The following is a 14,708-nucleotide window of genomic DNA, read 5'->3' as shown; positions in this document are numbered from 1 at the left end:
CCTCTGTGGAGAAAGCTGTTTACATACTTTGCTTTTCTGTTCTACTTCAGATTTTTGTGTTTGCATGGGCTTAACTTTTATTTTACTTGTCTTTGTCTTTTTTTTTTTTTTCTTGTATGATACGTATCTTTGTCACATGTTGTTCTTATTTTCAAACTTATTAAACAAGTATGTCAGCAATTAGTACATTATGACACAGGCTTGCTCTTGTGTGTGCTTATATATATATCCTTAATTAGGACCCCTCTTGACCAGACATCACTAGATGCTTTCAACCATCTTAACTGGGTTTCTGAGAGTAGTCTAACACTGCTCATCGTCTATTTTAATGGCATAATCGTGTTTTCAGAATATTCCAAGAAGACTAGACCTTATTGTTTTCTTAATCTAATAAATCTATCCAGTCAGGACTTCAGGCATGAGGTCAATTTGAATGAAGGGCATGAGGAATAGGATGTTTTACTGTGATGTGTTCTTTTGGTTTGAATATGCCACCTTTTTATCTTGTTTGCATTGAATGAGACATGATGGAAGTAGGTGATGCAGTAGAACAGGATTGACTTTCTTTAGATGGAAAGTCAACAGGATTTAGCTAGTGTGACAGAATCAATAGAAGAAATGATAGAATCAGTATCATTAGGAATAGTACAGAAGGAAGAAGTTAAAAATTCCTCAGATGACATGCAAGATGAAGAAGGTGAAGTTTTCAAAAAGAAAGTCATGTTCATTGAACAAAACATGTCTTGACATGTAGATTCTTCCAGTAGAAAGATCTAGGCATTTGCATCCTTTTTTATTTAAACTGTATCCAAGAAAAATGCAAGGTTTTGACCTTAGTTCAAGTTTGTTGGTAGTGTAAGGTTTTAACCAAGGGCCTACAACCAAAAACTTTAAGAGACAAGTAAGAAGGTTATCTGTTGTATAACATCTGCCATGGAGAATTATGAAGAAGAATGGAAGATGGAAGTCTGTTAATAAGATAAACACAAGTGGAAAACAGCTCAACCCAGTATATAGGTGGAATGAATGACATTAAAGTTCTAGCCATGTCAAGAATGTATTTGTGTTTTCTCTCCACAACAACATTTTGCTCTGGTGTGTGAGGACATGTAAACTGATGACTAATACCATTTTTTATTAAGAAATTGTCAAAAACAGTGCTTATGAACTCTCCTCCACTGTCAGTTCTAATGCATCTAATTTTGTGATTCAAAAGAGTTTCAACAAGAGAAGTATATGCTTGAAACACAGTATAAAATTCAGATTTAGCAGACAAAGGATAAAACCAGCCAACAATATCTAGTATAGTCATCCACTATACTAACATAAAATCTATAACCATTGACAGAGTACATAGGAGAAGGTCCCCACAAATCAATATGTAACAACTGTAAAAGAGCAATTGATTTACATGTAGAAGTTACAAAAGGTAACTTCAAACTTTTGCCTAAAACACAATTAGAACAAAATATTGACTTGGGAGAGCCTTGAACAGAAATGCTCTTTGATGCAAGAAGTTGATACAAATAGAATGAGTAAACGGGCACGTGCGTTGCACGTGTTAGGTGGAAAAATTGGGGTGAAGAAAATCAATATGTAACATGTTTTAGATTAATACAGGTGGAGGTATGACAAAACACATTAATAAGGAAAAAAAAATTCAATACTCTAGTTGTGTTCTTTGTTTGATTCGATTTTTGTTGCTCTGCCATGTTGTAAATAGATCTTGTTGAGCATTTATATGTGAGTGAAGAACGTCGTTGTTGGATTCATATGAGTGTATTAACTGTAAGTTATAAGAATTCTCCATTCTGAAAATGTTATTAGCACTTAATTCCAAATGCATTTTTTTGCAAGTTTCTAGCTTCAACAAAGAAGTAAACGATAGATTTTTTTCTATTGTTTATGTTCTATATTATGATTTTCTACATAACTATCTCAAAAGCAAAAAATAAATAAACAAATAATACTCAACCAATATGTGGCTTTTATATACAACTTGAAGATGTTGAAAACAAAACAATCATCACACAGAACAAATAAAGATAAACAATCTAGCTTTTTTTTTTGCTAAGGGTAATTGTATTAAAAAGAAAATTTTAGAAGTACAAAGAATAGATATGATTGATAGTCAATCACTATCTCAAAGCTCAACCTACAAATCTATAGTACGTGGTGTTCATATCCTCAATTCTATGCACGAATGCAGGCCTGCCATCCCACCACTTCTTCTCTCCCTTTGCCAAGTGTGCTGCTTCTTTGGAACAGATGTCCGCACCAAAGTTAACCTCACGCCAAGTGTTAGTCACAATGATCCATTCCATGAGCCCTTTCACTTTGTCCCAAGTTTGCCGAATCTGCCAATGCACTGATCATTTTGAAAAGATTTCACATCCTTGATGAGAGTCGGATTCCACCCAGATATGTTTACATCCCAGTTCCACCGCTTTTGAAATGCCCTTCACTATCGCAAAACTCTCCGCTATAAACTAATTTATACGAACTTTAACTCGTGATAAGAGACCCTAAGTTTTTTATGGGAGTTACAGAGATTGGAACGATAGTGAGAGAGGTTACGCTTTCTTTACAGCTTGAATGGTTTCATTGTGTTGAAGGAACTCTTAGTAAATGGGCATTTGTGTTGCATGTGTAAGTCATATAGTTGATTTATTCATATAGAATTCAATATGACAAAATAATATGATAATTGTAAGTATAATAATTCACAACATTATTATTTTGGATCTGAATTTGGAGACGCTAATTGTTTTTCTCAACTGCAGCTTGACCAGCTTCATCTTTAGTCACCTACATTTTTGTCTTTTCATGTGTTGAAATTTTTTTATTTGGAAAGGTATCTAGCTGTCTGTTTTTAATTATCAATTTTTTAGTACTTGTGAAAGGAACTATTTAATTAAAAAAAAAACTTAATATATAAAATATGGGGAATGAGAATAAATGACTCGAATCAACCTTGATGCTGCCGCTGTTATAACTTGGTTCTTGAAATTGTGCATTAAACTGAACAAATTCATTAGATTATAGTGAATCAAAGTCCTAAAAAAATGTTAATAGTTGTTTGTTTGTAATAAATTCATATTTTTTGGATGTACATTGTAAAAGATGTATATGATAAATCATAATAACCACTTTTACCTTACTGTATTTGATGGTTTCACAATTAAGAATGCCAAACAAATCTCACCTAACCAGCAGAAGCGTTGCAAGATGTTTGAGTATATAGATTTTTTTAATATTTTGTTTGGTGGAGCTGCAAAAGTGGGCATAATTTATCGGGTTGCACATAAATACACCTCCTCTTCTTAAATGGTTGGAAAACTTTGTTTACATTTTCTACATCAAAAAAGAAATTGTTTTAGCCTTTAAACTTGACAGATCTGACATATCCAGTGAATTCAGCCAAGTAACAGAAATTGATGGAAAGATTTTCCAAGTATGTTTGACTCAGCAATTCATCAACAAAGTTGGTTCCAATTTCTTCTCCATAAATATGTACATCATCCACACAGTAAAGCTGTAACTATTGGAGTAATGGCAACCGATATTAATCCAAATGACAATTTCTTTTCGGTTTTTGTATGTTGGAGATCAAAGGCGTTTGAGATTAACAAAAGCTTCCATCCCTTGTGGCAATAATGCAGATCGTTTAACCGTTATCTACACCTTACAAATCTAGATCGAAGTTCCTTTGACCATGCTTAGCATATTGGTCCTCATAATGGGTTTCATTGGTAGCTTATGGACCAAGTTTCAGTTTGGACATGCTTCATAGCATACCTTCTTTATCCATTCTCTTTGATGTTTGTCTATGTTCTTGATTACGTTTTTGGTTGGTCTTAAGAACTTTGAAATTGTCTATTATTCCCTTGCAAGTGGTCAAGCAAGCACGAGTATGTTGTGGCAGGAATGGCTTCCTTCCCCGCACCGGCCAGCCTTTCACTTACGGGAGATTTTCTACTCATCCCTACAAAGTACAAACCTTTTGGGAGTTGGCACCGTAAAGGCCCTTGTGTGGTGGCTTATGGAGAGAAATGATGATATAGTCGAGAGCAAAAGAACAAAATATTAGCCGAATCGATTATAACTAACCAAAGTCCTTTACCTACATTCCTATCCATGGTTGCTTTACTTGATTATCATAATGTAGGGGAACTTAATTGTCGACCATCAAAGCGGGACCAAGAAGGAGAATAGTAATCTCAATGTTTGCAATCTCCCAAAGGGTTACTTTATAAAAACAGGGAATCCCCCGCTTTTATCTAAATAACTAAAAATAAATGGTTGTAACGGGGATGGACTACAACCGAGGAACGAGAGGCCTATATCTTTGAGATTATTCATCTACTAATCTACTATTGTAGTATTGTGTCAATTATAATTAAAAAACATACCATATAACTGTTGGAGTTATCCCTCACATGAGGAGAGAAAACAGATTTCGAGAGAAGCGAGGCTAATAATTCGTTGGAAATGTCGAGGCCAGCTCGGATGATGGGCGTGACTTCGCGATCGAGTTCCAAAGAGAGACTAGGGGCGACCAGCTCATAGAGAGGGGCGACCAGCTCGATCAAGATACATTGGCCTTTCGGCAGCTCTCAAAAGAAGCGCCAGCCGAGTCTAATTTCGTGGGCCTTTTGTTTACAAGATCTGAAATTTGGTTTTGGAGATAAAACCAAAATCAAGGTTTTGGAAAACCTAACCTAACAAGTCGGAAAGGATTGGAATCGGACTAAAACAAAGAGAGAGAACTTTGAGAGATATAACCCCGTAAAAGATAAGAGTGATCTAGTAAGGTGAAGACCGTAGGAGAGATTGTAATCTTCCTTCCCACTTTATTAAGAAGCTGGCTCTTGTGGAAGTAGGCATCATTGGTGAACCACGGTAAATCTTTGTGTTGTGGTTTGCTTTTTTTGCTTTACATTATTATCTCATTGTTGATAGTTGTTTTTAGCGAGTTGGGCATGTTAGTATAGGTTGTAGTTGATATTGAGATTTTGTCGAGTTGAATTGTGTTCATACAAGTTATCGTGTAGTGGGGAACCGATTGGTATTGGTATAATCCCCAACAAGTGGTATCGAGCCTTGGTTAGAATAGCCTAGGGTGTTATCGAATCTTGGTCGGAAGGTGTTTGTGAAATTCACGAGAGAAGATTTGAGGTTAAATAACTTGTAGAGATGGACCATTAGTGAACACTTTCGTATGATGAGTCCGAATAGGAAGAACTACACCATCCGGAAAGCCAAGATGGAAGACTTGCTATCCGCAAGGACTTGGCACTTCCCATTGAGAATGAGGGAGTAAAACCGAGAAAAGACCGATGAGGCCGAGTGGAAAAAGCTTGACGAAAAAAGCGATTTGATACATTCGACGGTGGATTGGCGCGATTGTCTTTCACCATGTGGCCCAAGAGACTACGACCGCGATCTATGGAAGAAACTTCGAAGACCTTTATGAGAGGAAGTCGGGTGGAAACAAAGTGCTAGTCGTTAAGAAGTTTGCGGAACCACGAAGTACCAAGAAGGTTCTTCAATGTCCGAAAGCATCTTAATGAAGTCTGAGAATATCATCAATCGGATGCATTTGATGAAGATCAATTTGGGAGGCGAAGTTGAGGCTTTGTTTCTATTAGGCTCTCTACCCGAAAGTTGGGAGACATTAGCGGTTTCTCTACATGGAGCAGCCAAGGATGGAATTGTTACCATGGAGATGGCTACCACGTCTTTGTTGAATGAGGAGACTAGAAGGAGTGCAAGAAGCGGCTCTTCTCACTCGAGATCCTTTTCCGCAGAGAAAGCGGGAGAGAGGTCGAAACAGAAAACCATCTCGTTCTAGAGGTGATGGCAGAAATAAATCTAGGGGTGAAGCTAGAACTCTAAAGGCGGAGAGGCAATGTTACTATTGTGCCACAAAAGGCCACTTCGGATATGAGTCGAGAAGAACGAAAGGGATGAGAAGAATAAGCGTGTACATGAAGACATGGTGCGGAGGAACGGAAAACTGGCGGAGATACTACCGCGACTAGTCGGCGACCTAGTGGGAATTGTGTCGGTTGTGGTGTGTCTTTGTCTTAGTACCTCATGTCGGGATCTGAGAGTGGGTGATAGATCTGAGGAGCATCCTATCCGTCACACCGCCGCGAGGGGATTCTTCACTACCTACGGTGTGGTGAATATGGTGAAGTAAGGATGGGTAAATGATGGAGTCTCGAAGATTATAGGCATTGGAGATGTTCATGTAGAAACCAATGTCGGCTACACCTTGACACTCAAGGATGTAAGACATGTCCCCGACATACGGTTAAGCCCTAATTTAATTTTGGGAAATTAGATGGCGTTGGCTTTGTAAACTCGTTTGGTAGCGGGGTATATGAAACCGAAAGCGAGAGGTTCCATTGTAGCAGCCGGAGGAAAGAAAACTTGCTCTCTTTACAAAACACAGGCTAGTTTGTAAAAAGCGAAGCGAATCTTGGCGAAGAAGAAGCTTCATCCATCCGCGTGGCACAAGAGGCGCGGTCACATGGGCATAAAAGGGATGGAAGTTCTTGCTAAGCAAAAGGCCATGCCGGACATTAAAGGTACACATTTAAATACATGTACTCCTTTGTTTGGTAGGAAAGCAACCACGGGGTGTCTTTCAAAGATTCCGTCTCACGCAGAGAAAGGACACCGTCCTTGAGCTAGTGCAATACTGACTTATGTGGTCCTATGAGAGTGAAGTCCCACCATGAGGGAGCTTCGTACTTCTTGACATTCATTGATGATCGTCAAAGAAAGATATGGGCCTATAGTCGAAGACCAAGGATGAAGTACTTGGCGTGTTTGAGAAATTCCACAAAGCATGGTGGAAAGAGAGCTGGGAAGTTGTTGAAGTGTATTAAGCTCGGATAATGGGGGTGAGTACATTGGGCCATTTGAAGAGTATTGCCGAGTCATGGGATTCGTCATGAAGCGGACCGTTCCCAAGAACCGCAAATGAGAATGGAATAGCGAGAGAATGAACCGTACCATTGTAGAGGATGAGATGCATGCTATCTCACTCTAAGCTACCTAGAAGCTCTTGGGTAGAAGCAATGCGTCTGGCCCGTGCATGTGATCAACTGTCACCGGCAAAGCCTACGAATAGTGACTATCCGGAGAGTATGGTCGGCGAGAGATGTTGATTATGGATACTTGGGGTATTTGGGTGCGGGGCATTTGTGCATATTCGAAGGATGAGAGATCAAGCTTGATGACAAAGCCAAGCGGTGCATTTTTACGGGTTATGGAGATGAAAAGTTTGGTTACAAACTCTATGATCCGATTAACAAGAAGGTAATCCGAAGTCGAGATGTTGTGTTCTGGAAGACCAAACCATAGCAAACTTTTGAGGAGGGTGAGAAGCTCTACAGGCTTTCACCAATGATCTTGTTGATTGAGAACCGAAGTTCCCTACGTGGAGCGTCGCGAAGGCATTGAGAATCAGAGAACCATGAGTTTTGAAGCTCATGATGAGAATCCTATTGCTTTCATGATGGGATAGAACCTATTGGTATAGAAGATGCGGATGAGATGCATGAACCACCACGAGCAAAGCAGAAGTGCAACCTCACGAGGCACCGTGAGATGGGGCAAGGAGGTCCGACAGAGGGAGAATAGCTTCAACCGGTATCCACCACATGCGTGCGTGCTACTATCGGATGGTGGAGAACCATGTACTATCAAGAGGCACTTGAAGGTACGGACAAAAAAAGTGGTTGAAGGCCATGCATGGCGAGATGGATTCTTTGCATAAGAATCACACTTATGAGTTAGTTGAGAAACCCGCGGGGAGAAAAGTTCTCAAGAATAAGTGGATATACAAAGTCAAGCATGAGGAGAACAATCCTCACCCAAGGCATAAAGCTCGCCTTGTTGTGAAGGGATTCGGTCAAAGAAAAGGGATTGACTTTAATGAGATTTTTTTCTCTCGTAGTAAAGATGACTTCTATCAGGGTGGTGGTATGGCGCAAGTATGAACCTAGAGGTTGAGCAGACTAGATGTTAAGACAACTTTTCTTCATGGAGACCTTGAAGAAGATGTCTACATGGACCGGCCGAGGAGGGTTTGAGGTCAAAGGCAAGGAGCACCTAGTATGCAAGCCGATAAAGAGCTTGTATGGGTTGAAAGCAAGCACCGAGGACGATGGTACATAAAGTTTGACTCCTTTATGGCGAAGCAAGGATACAAGAAGTCCGCTTCCGATCATTGTCGTTTGTTTGAGAGATTTCGGATGGGGATTTCATAGTCTTTATTCTTTGTATGTGGATGATATGTTGATAGTTGGCCCAAACATCAACAAGATATCAAAAGCTGAAGAAAGACTTGAGTAAGTCCTTTGAGATAAAGGATTTGGGTCAAACAAAGCAGATACTTGGGATGCGGATCACTTCGTGTGAGAAAGAGTGGGAAGTTGTGGCTTTCTCAAGAAAACTACATTGAGAAGGTGTTGAAGAGATTCAACATGGATCAAGAAACCCGATCGGTTAATCCGGGCTTGGTGGCGGTTCCGCATGACCAAAGAGATGTGTCCTAAGGGTGAGCATGAGCAGAGTCGGATGGAAAAAGATTCCTTATGCATCCGCGATGGGCGGTTTGATGTATGCCATGGTGTGTACTAGACGGATATTGCTTCGCCGTTGGGGTTGTAAGCGATTTCTGTCAAATCCGGGTAAAAGCATTGGGAAGGTGTTAAGTGGATATTGAGATATCTCAAAGGCACTTCCAAATCATGTTTGTGCTTTGGTGGAAGTAAGCCCTTACTTGAAGGCTACTACGATCACCGGACATGGCGGTGATGTTGACTTCGATGAAGTCCACCTCCGGTTATCCGGTTACTTTTTGCGGGGAGCGGTTTCTTGGCAATCTAAGTTGCAAAAGTGTGTTGCCCTCTCCCTTCTGAAGCCAGTATATTGCAGCCCGAGTGTTGCAAAGAGTTGCTATGGATGAAGAGGTTCTTGACGAACTAGGGCTAAAAAGCGAAGCGGTTTGTAGTTACATGTGACGGTCCGGGCGCCATTCACTTGAGCAAGAATCGAGTTTTCATTCTAGATCCAAGCACATACACGTGCGTTATCATTGGATTAGACAAGTACTTTCGAAGACAAGCATCGTGTATCGAGAAGATCCATACCGACAAGAGCGGGTGGGATATGATGACCAAAGTCTTACCGAAAGGTAAGTTTGATGTTTGTTGTGCTTATTGCGGAATGCAAAGACCTCCTCCTGTTGATTTGGCAATTACATGGAGGTATCCCCCCACCGTTCGGGAGGGGAGATTGTTGGAGTTATCCCTCACATGAGGAGAGAAAATTTGAGAGAAACAGGCGAATCGGTGTTGAAATGTCGAGGCCGCTTTCGGATGAAGCGACTTCGCGATCGAGTTCCAATAGACTAGAGGCGACCAGCTCATAGAGGGGCGACCAGCTTTCGATCTCGATACATTGGCCTTTCAGCGCCACAGAACGCGCGCCCGCGCCCAGGTCTAATTTCGTGGGCCTTTTGTTACAGTACCCGCGAAATTTGGTTTTTGGAGATAAAAACCAAAATCAAGGTTTTGGAAAACCTAACCTAACAAGTCAGAAGGATTGGAATCCAGACTAAAACAAAGAGAGAGAACCTTTACAGAGATATAACCCTGTAAAGAGATAAGAGTGATCTAGTAAGGTGAGAGACTGTAAGGAGAGATTGTAATCTTCCTTCCCACTTTATTAAGAACTGGCTCTTGTGGAAGTAGGCATCATTGACCGAACCACGGTAAATCTTTGTGTTGTGGTTTGCTTTTACTGCTTTACATTATTATCTGTTGTTGATAGTTGTTTAGCGAGTTGGGCATGTTAGTATAGGTTGTAGTTGATATTGAGATTTTGTTCAGAGTTGAATTGTGTTCATACAAGTTATCTGTGTAGTGGGGGAACCGATTGGTATTGGTATAATCCCCAACAATAACATTAAAAAACCATCAGCATATCTGACAACCATGTCAGAATGAAAATCACTCAGTACGCTTATTTGCAATTTCATCGGACATCGGGGGTTACTTAGCAAAATAACGACTCCTAAACTCCCAATTGCATTATGTCAAAAAGATGCTTGTAGGATTAGTCCTACTTAAATTTGCAATAATAGCGACTCGTAGAATAGAGGCATTAACACTTGATATCATTATATTCATGATTAACCCTCTAACGAGGAATGGTCACCAATGAAATACCTTCAAAAGCATTTTATAAGCCTCCGATAGCGATTAGCAGCAGGCCCAAACCATGCAAAGTACCTCCATCATGTGAGTCCGGGGACCGAATTGTCTCCACATTCGTGGTGCACTATCGGTTCCATCTCTGCAAGCATCTTTGAACTTACTATCAAATATTTGCTTTCTTTCTCAATAGCAATTGGAATGTGTGTGATGCAGGCTGTACATTCTCATTTCCATTTCAGTTGGTGACTTGGTGTAACTGAGATCATAACGTCAAATAAAGACACCAACAAAGGGCTTCATGATACACTACCTTTAGGAGAAACATTTGCAACCGCTCGGGTCATGATTAACTTTTTGTCGTGGTGGTGTGGTCGATTGGAAAAACATTTTTGAGTGTCAAGTACATAATCGACAACATAAATATAGCATGCCTTTTAGTTTGTAGGGAGGAAAGGGAATAGGGATCTAAAAGGGTGTTTGCACTTATGGGTGTTTGGACTTATGGGTTAGTACAAGATGAGTGGAAAGCAAAGTGTACTGAGGGAGTCGAAAGTGGACGTTCTTGTTTCATTGCCTTTTTTTTAGAATCTAGGCTTGCTCTTCACGGAACTAAGACTCAAACAATCTCCTCAATCTGAACTCATCTTGTCAAATGATGAGACCGAGGAGGAGTTAGGCTCGACAACTAAAACCGATCGCCTAATATAGTTGGTATTTGCCATTAGAAGTTCTTGCAGCGAGACCATTTCAATTGAAGCTATTGCTGAAGAGGAAGGCCCTGTGTAAGCGTTATTATAACATTCTAAGATTTTCAAAATATTCTAAGGTAAGCGTTATTATAACATTCTAAGATAATCAAAATATTTTCAAAATAATATGTCAGTGGTTGATAATCTTCAACCATGGGTCAGAGAAATAGTGAAGGTTATTCTAAACCATTGGCATAGTGATCATGAAGCATAAAATCGTAGTGTGTAATCTTTTATGTGGAAATCATTGCCTCTAACTTTCCCGTGCCCAACAATTCTACTAATTAACTAATATGTGAATTGCATACAAAAGGCCACCTACTAATGACACACTTTATCCTATCCAAATTTCAAGTATATTCTTGGGTCCTCAAAGAGACCCAAGTGGAGATTCTACTAAAGTGGTGTGTGTGAAACTCAAAAAGGTATTTACTTAGCATTCTCTTTTGTCAAATAGGTGGTAGTGCCAGATAGACATAGTTGTTAGAAATACATGCGAAGTTTTTCCCATAAAGAGAATGTGGAGAACCGCAACTTTCTATTTATCTTGACATGATGGAATGCGAGATCTGTGGAGAGAGGCTTTGTCCTGATTGTAGTTGTGCGTATTAGTGATGATCATTAGAGATTAAACTGTTTAATAACAGTTACGGCTTCCCATCTGTAGACTTTGATTATTTACATTCTGACTGTTTTTAATCGCAAGGTATTATTCATTGGGTCGTGAGTTTGCATGTAGTGTTAAGTCTGACCCAATATCTCAGGCTTTGCTTGGATGTTTCCAGGCTTTCCTGGTTCTAATTTGTCTAAAAAACGGGTGTGATGCATGGGCTTGTGAATTTTTTTGCTCTGAACTGCGCTCCCAATTCAGAACCAACAAGTGCTGCTGGTTTATGCATTTCTGCTATGAATTTTTGTGGTGGAATTGCGTGCAAGTCATTACCGAGGTGAGCGGTGACTTCTTAATGTCAGTGCAATTCTGGTAAACTTGTCAATGCCATTGTTTTAAATCGGGCAAACGACTGATAGGCGCGGCATGTTAATGCCCCTCTTATTACAGCTTTAAGTCTTTAACATATTAATTAATGTCTAACGAGGTCACTAATTAATGTCACTCTAATCCTAAGATCTTCAACTATTTAAATTTTGATAGTTTCTTGCCATTGGTTATCAATCCAGCAACAAATAGCCGATGGAGTTGGGTAAGGTAGAGTTGTTGGTAACTTGGTATCCAAGAAAGAGGGGTAACTAAAAGATTGACCATGCTAAGATCTTCTCTAATCCTAAGATCTTCAACTATTAAAATTTTTATAGTTTCTTGCCATTGGTTATCAATCCAGCAACAAATAGCCGATGGAGTTGGGTAAGGTAGAGTTGTTGGTAATTTGGTATCCAAGAAAGAGGGGTAACTAAAAGATTGACCATGCGAGTGTCAAATGATATCCAAGCACTCAAATGGAAATTTGGTATGATACTCAACAGAACACGTCTTCTGGTTTTGGAGCTTGTCACACCCAAATTTCCAGACAATATTTAAAACAATTATATTTAATTATATGTAAACCCGGGTGAAACAAAACTCAAAACCCTGTTATCAAACACGATATATACAAAACTGAATCAAAGAAAACTAAAAGGAACAAATCCTTAAATCACATTATTAAATTACAAAGAAACTAACCAACGCTATTACATCTGTCTCAAAACAAAACCGTACCCTTCTTCGAAAATCTTAAACCATAAGACTCCAAGAGCAACTCCAAATCCGTGTCCTTATCCACCGTGACTCCACCATCTATGTTCCCAAGAATACACCCCGTTCCAAAAACAAAGCAAACATGGGTTGACAAATTAAATTTCTGGTATGAGTAGACTAACAACAAAATATATATAATAGTCTTTCAAATTAATAAATATAACATTACCAACCATTTCAACTTGGAAGACAATATAGTTCCGCTTTTTTCAAAGCGCAGTGTAGTTCTTCCCAAGTAAGATTTCACCCCCAATATACAATTTCCAAGAATCTCATCTAACAGTACTCATCATTCCCACTTTCCAAAATAACTCACAACATAAATACTACTTACATTTCATTTATTAAATGCATATATGATAACCTAATTAAATATGAGTTTGGTATACGTTACCTTTAAGCCAACACGTCGTCTTAGGGTAGGATATTTACGTCCCTGCAGAAAAGATTAATAGATCCTACCCTCCTGCAAAACAGAGTTAGACATCACAATAAACTGATTTATCTCAGCCAATCCAATTTTCATTCATAACCAAACCTCATTTAAGACATTTAAGTCTAATTGATATGATCTGGTTCGTCCCGCATATTCGGGGAATACCACTTATCATAATACCTATACCAAGGGTAGTCATTCATATGACATCATTACGCCATAAAGTTTCTGCGTGCATAAGTATAGATCTCAGACTATCACTAGTCATTAATATTTTCGTAATAACATATCAAGTTATAGTCATTTGGCAGTCACATAGAAATCACAATCATTTACTAATATTATTCACAATCACACTTTACATCCATAACATCACACAATTCATATACTTTTACTTAAAAACCACTCGTCTACGTATGAGAACGGGGAAATATCACACCCGAGGAGTACATTCATCCCCTGTGAGTATCAACTCATACAAACCACATATATATTTCTCATAAGAAATCATATACATCACATACAATAACTCCATCACACGTAAAATCAATATTTTTACTTTGCTTATTAATTATCTTGTTGACTCATTTATTCAAAGACACAGCCCAATCTTTAGTTTCTACTCCACGATTTGCACTACATACATTTGCCAAATCACACATATCCGTGTGCCTCACTCACACCGAGTACCACTACAAGACATATGTCCCAAATGGGATATCGCCTCCAGGAAACATACTTTCATCTTGTAAACTCGTAACTTGTGAGTCCGCGACCATCTACGGGCTTTCCATACACATAATCACAAAGCCTCCTTTGGGAATAACAAAATATCAGGTCATTCATGGCACATTCAATGAATACCTTGGGTCATTCCCGCCACATTCAAGGAATACCCATCATAATACTAACGGGCCATTCATGACACATTCAATGAATGCCGTGAGTCATTCCCGCCACATTCAAGGGATACCCAAACCTACATTCCCGTACATTCAAGGAATACGACCAACCCGTAAGGCGAATACCTTAGTTCCACTCTAGGGTAGTCTAAACTATTGGGTCATTCATGGCACATTCAATAAATACCCATCTATATATCTCATTACCAAATCCTGAGACGTGGAGAGTTCTAAAGATGTGGGCGACACATTAAAACATTATTATCACTTATAATTATACTAGCATTACTCATGTCAAAACATACCACACATGCGGAGAGTTATTTTAGCGCGTCAAGGCAAATCAAGCACTTAAATATCATTGAATGTAAACAGACTTATAATCAAACAAATACAATTTACATAACCACACTCATATATACAATATCGTAAACAAATAGTTTATTAGCCCAAATTCAAGTCCACACACACTAATGTCCAAAACATATCCACATATATTAAAGTCTATATTCATATACAACTTCTATCTCACACATGTATATTTATGTAGTCTCAAAACAACAGTAATTTCTAACACAATCACATAGTTATCACACAAACTAATATATATATTATAGATATAGTGGC

The sequence above is a fragment of the Coptis chinensis genome, chromosome 8, assembly GCF_015680905.1.
Source record: "Coptis chinensis isolate HL-2020 chromosome 8, ASM1568090v1, whole genome shotgun sequence".
In the NCBI taxonomy this organism is placed as follows: domain Eukaryota; kingdom Viridiplantae; phylum Streptophyta; class Magnoliopsida; order Ranunculales; family Ranunculaceae; genus Coptis; species Coptis chinensis.
The sequence above is the reverse complement of the archived record's forward strand: the minus strand, read 5'-3'. Positions refer to the sequence as shown.